The following is a 6,036-nucleotide window of genomic DNA, read 5'->3' on the forward strand; positions in this document are numbered from 1 at the left end:
AAACATACTTTATTTTATAAATTTATAATTTGGCACCACTTAGAGTAGCTTAATAATAAAAACCCCAAAAGTAACAAATTTTGTAAAAGTTGGATAGAGATTCACAATTATTGTACCTAATATATTTATCAGTTAGTATAAGGGAAAGTGCTCTTGCAAAATATGAAAAAACAACTTGGAGAACAGATTCTTCAAAACTCAAAATTAAAAGAAGAATTGTAGAAGCGGAATAATCTGCTGAAAGTTCAAACTTTAAGAATTGCAGACTTAAAAATCAGGGTTGCCACAAGTCAGGTAAATCAGGGAAGTCAGGGAAAAGTCAGGGATTTTTATTAAAAGTACAGGAAAAAATTAAATGTTTAGAATTTATAAAAAAATTCTGAATTTTTGTATTTTTGTTTGTCTCATACACTATGAAATTACCACGAATTCTAACCATTTAATTAAATATTTTTTTTTGAAAACTTTTATTTCATTTCTGTTTAAATTAGTTTCAATTAAAAAATTTTTTAACGCAATTATTTGAAAGAATTTAACTATTTTAATAAATAGTAAAATTCTTTCCAGAAATTCAATTATTTTCAAAAAATTTTTTAAAAATTCTCGTCAACATTTTAATTATCTTATTATAAATAGCAAAATTCTTCACCGAAATTCAATTATATTCATGAATGTTTATAATATTCATTGTAAAATTCAATTATTTTCATAAATAACAATATTCGACGCAGAAATTCAATTATTTTCAAAGAATCCAAAAAGAATTGTCGTCAACATTTCAATTATCTTTATATAATTGAATACCAAAATTCTTCGACAAATTTTAATTATTTTCAGAAATTTTAATAAAATTCATTGCAAAATTCAATTGTTTTCATAAATTGAAAAATTTCAATTATTTTCAAAAATTTTTCAATGATTTTGAATATTCTACTATTTTAATAAAATTTCACAGGAATTCAATTAGGTACATATTAAATATAGAATTTGCATTCATTTAAAAAAAATCAATTGTTGTAAATTTTTTTGTTAAATTTTTCGCAATAATTCAATTATTTCCATAAATAATAAAATTTTTAATACAATTTTAATAAAATCCCTCAAAAAATGTAATTATTAATAACAGTATTATTAAAATTCGGCGAAAGAATTCAATTATATAAAAAGTTGATATAAAAGTTGAAATAAAAGAATTAAATTTTAAGAAACATTTATTCATTTATTAAATAAATTATTTACATTTGTATTTAAATAATTGAATTCTCGTAGAATTTTCTAATAAAAATTTATTTAAAAATGAATTTCATATAATAAGTTTTAGATTTAAAAAATATAAAGAAAAATAACTAATTTTTATTCAAATTATTTCTTAGGTGCAGTAATTCTTATACGCGTATATCAACTGGGTTCTTATGTTATGTCTGCAGAAGTTGATAAAATTCATATGAAGTTGAATCATTCTGAAAGCACATTATATATCGCTTATAGACGTGCGGACACTTGGCCTAAATTTAGTCTTCAATGAACTGTTCAAGACTTTTTCCTATCATGTATGCTAATATTGCAAATATTTAAATAGTAGTAAAAATAATTTTAAAAAGTATTTGAAAAATTGCGATACTGTTAGAAAACACGCTCTCTAAATCTGAATTAGTAGAAAGTTACTAATGAAATGACGAAAAGTCTTCCACCAAATGATTTAGTAATAATTTTACTAACAAATAGTGAAATTTTCTAATTATTAGTAGATTTTACTAATTGCTTAGTAAAATTCTACTAGGGTCAGAATTCCTGAAATTTTCACAGAAAATAAAAAGTATTTTTTTTAAATCGAAATGTTGAAAAAACATTTCTATTTGGCCTTAAGAATGTGTCCACCAAAAAACAGAAAAAAAAATTATTTTTTATAAAAGTTATTGCAAAATTAATTTTTTTGCAACTTTTTAAACAAAATTTGATTTCTCCTAAATGAATGAACCGATTTAAATGAACCAAGCGGGAATATCAAGGGGATAAAGTATACTTTCGTTTAGAATTAGAAAATTTTTAAAAAGTTTATTTTTTAATAATTATTTATTAAATTTTTTATAAACAATTAATTTTTTTTAATGTTCTACGCCTTTTAAAAATTTGAAAAAAATATTAACATACACTTAAAACTATAAGAAATCAAAATGCGTTGAGAAAATTTTGGAGCGACAATTATTTTAAAAGTTATAAACAAATTATATTGGACGGAGATGCGATTTTGATGATTTTCAGAATTAAAACATTATTTTTAACTACGAAATGAACAAAACACTGTCAAATTAACATTTTTATTCAATTATATAACCATAAAAATTGATAAAAATGATAAAAAACTAAGTTCAGCGTTGATGCACAACACCGCGCCAATATAATTTGTTTATAACTTTTAAAATAATTTTCGCTCCAAAATTTTCTCAACGCATTTTGATTTCTTATAGTTTTAAGTGTATGTTAATATTTTTTTCAAATTTTTAAAAGGCGTAGAACATTAAAAAAAAATTAATTGTTTATAAAAAATTTATTAAATAATTATTAAAAAATAAACTTTTTAAAAATTTTCTAATTCTAAACTAAAGTATATTTTATCCCCTTGATATTCCCGCTTGGTTCATTTAAATCGGTTCATTCATTTAGGAGAAATCAAATTTTGTTTAAAAAGTTGCAAAAAAATTAATTTTGCAATAACTTTTATAAAAAATAATTTTTTTTTCTGTTTTTTGGTGGACACATTCTTAAGGCCAAATAGAAATGTTTTTTCAACATTTCGATTTAAAAAAAATACTTTTTATTTTCTGTGAAAATTTCACGAATTCTGACCCACTAACAATTAGAACTGTTTTATTAATAGTCGATAAAACAGTTTCACTAATTCATTTAGTGAAAAAGTGACTTTCAATTACACTGAAAAAAAAAGTTCATTGAATCAAGTAAATGCATTTTCTTGACCTGATTTATTTGAAACAAACCCATATTTTCTTATTGGAAGAAATTTATTTTCTTGTGTCAAGTAATTTTGAGCATTGATCAAAGTTATTGAAATAAGAAAATATGGGTTTGACATAAGTAAATATCTTACTGTTTCAAACGAACTGTTTTACATGCGCCAAGTCTCGAAAAAGTATTGAATCAAGAATATCATGTTCTCACGTCAAGTAATTTACCTTGAGTCATTTGGTATCTTGAGTCAAATCATTTTTTTATTTCCTTTAAAGCAATTATTTATTTCATCCAACACCCATAGTCTTGAGCCAAGAAAATGGGAAGATTAATACAAGTTAATAATTGTTTCAACTCAATTAAAAATTATTTTGTTTCAAAGAAATATTCATTAATCTAAACATTTCTTTTACTTGAAGCATTTCTATATTCTCATGTTTCAAAAACATTAATTTCTTGCGAGAATGTTATATTTTCTGGAATGAAATATTTTATTTATTCAATTCAATTAAGTGTAAGATCTTGAATTAAATCATTCTTTTGTTTCCTTTAAAAAAGTTTTTACTTAATTCAACGCTCATATAATCCTGATTCAAGAAAATACGAAGGTTAATATAAGTAGGGGAGAGTCTCCAGTTGTGAGACGGGTTTCATTTTTGACCCGTAAATTGTAAACGGGTAAACGAAATTGTAAATAAAATACAGCGTTCGAAAGGTAACAGAAATACGCAACTTTTATTAAAAGAAAGTATAGTGTTTCGATGAACTCAAAAAATTTTACGATACATTTTCCGAGCACATCGCTTTTTTCAAAAAAAAAAAATGTCTCCAGTTGTGAGACACTCATTAAAAATTGCTAAAATTTAATAAGTTTGACATAAAACGTTATGTTTAGTAGAAATAATTAAATATATTTATAATATATATTATTATATACTAAATAATAATATTTATTCGATAAAATATAACTATCAAATAAACACAATTTAATAGCTTGAAAAAGAGCATTAAAATAGATTTCTTCTGAATCAATTGTTTTTTTTCCACTTGATATGCCCAAAAATGCTAGAAAAAAAATCAAAACAACATTTAAATAGTATGCCTGCAAAGTCGTATTTTTTATGCTTCCCAGATGGGTGTTGACACCGTCTCACAACTGGTGATATGCTGTGTCTCACACCCAGAAATTGGCGCTATTTTGAAAAAGGAAAATTAAATTATTTTCAACCGTAGATTGGAACAATGCAATATTGCATCACAAAATATAAGGAAAACACTAAAAGAAAATACATTACATTTACCTTTTCCAATTAATTAACTTAAAAAAAAAGTACTTTGCATTTATTGAAAAAACGCTTTTTAGTCGATTTTCACACACAGTGTTGGTATTTAACAAAAACAGTTTATATATCCGCTTCGGCGTACACGAAACAGTTGGCTCATATAAAAAGAAATGTTTTTATATAAGCCAATCGTCTTTTTAATATTGCATGTTAAAAAAAATTGACTGTCTCACAACTGGAGGTGTCTCACAACTGGAGACTCTCCCCTAAATATTTGTTTCAAGTTGATTAAAAATTACATTCAATTAATCCCATATTTATTTGAAGAAAGAAATTCATTTTCTTGTGTCAAGTAATTATTAGCATTGAACAGAATTCTTGAATTAACAATTTAGTATTTGGCGGAACTCAATATGTAATTATTTCAACCAAATATTTTACTTTTCCGAAGTACCAAAAAGTATTGAATCTAGAATATCATGTTCTTAAGCGAAATAATAAAGTATTGTCTGGAGAATTCATGTTTCTTGAATCGAATCATTTTATTTATTTGCTTTGAAACTTTTTTTTACTTAACACAATGCCGGTGTTCTTGATCCAAGAAAATGTTTTTCTTCAAATGTATATGCAACTTAAATATCAGTTTTTGAAAACTGTCCATTGAGGCATATATTTGTTGTATTTGTGTTAAGGAATAATTAAATGTAAATATATATGTAAAATAACAATTATTTAATTATTTAAATAAAAAATATAAATGTTCATTAATTAAATAATAAAAATGTTCGACCTAAGTATTAGAAAAGATGGGATGGGGGTAAGGGGAGGGGGTAATTTAAGTAAATAATTTACTTGTATTGAGAAAGTATTTTTTGATTGAAATCTATGAATTTTCTCAAATCAAGAAAATATTTTCTCGGACAGAGAACATACTTTCTTGATTTGATACATAAATGATTTTGAATTAATATATTCTGCATTTCTTACATGCTACTTAACTTCTTGATCGAATTCCATATTTTCTTGGATCAAGAATATCTGTTCTTCTCACAAAATAAATGTTTTCTTCATTTAAATCTTCAATTACTTGAACGAACGTTACAAAAAATTGAATGAATCAAATAAAATAATTCAATTAACTATATATATTCTTAGAACAAGAAAATATTTTATTCATTTAATACATTTCATATTTCGTATAAGAAGATTAACTTCTTGGTCGAATTCTATATTTTCTTGGATCAAGAATATATGTTCTTCTTCCAAATATCCTATGTCAAGAAAATCGTTTTCTTGAATCAATACTTTAATAGTCTTGGCCGTATTCAATACCACGATTTGCACTGTAAAAACAAGTGTCTCAATGTAAGACGTTTTGTCCCCACTTTTGAAACATTTGAGGTGTTTTATCTCAAAATTATTGAGGAAAAACACCTTAAATGTTTCAAAAGTGGGGACAGAAACGTCTTACATTGAGACACTGTTTTTACAGTGTGCTTCAACCAAGAAAAATTTTCTTGGTTCAATACTTTTTTTTTCAGTGTAGTGGAATTCTACTAAAACATTAGTAAAATATTACTAAAGATTAGTAATATTCTACTAATTGAAAAGGGGAAAAGTCTCCCATGAAAACTACTAATATTTCTTAGTAGAATTCTACTAATTCAGATTTAGAGAGCGGTGAAAATAATTTGAAATTTCTGAAAAATCCACTTTGCTACAGCAGGTAATGATTTTATTAAATATTATTTGTTATTTTTTCAGAAAGTTTTTTTTTAATGTTGCG

This window comes from Leptopilina heterotoma, unplaced genomic scaffold, assembly GCF_015476425.1.
Source record: "Leptopilina heterotoma isolate Lh14 unplaced genomic scaffold, ASM1547642v1 Lhet_97, whole genome shotgun sequence".
NCBI classification, from domain to species: domain Eukaryota; kingdom Metazoa; phylum Arthropoda; class Insecta; order Hymenoptera; family Figitidae; genus Leptopilina; species Leptopilina heterotoma.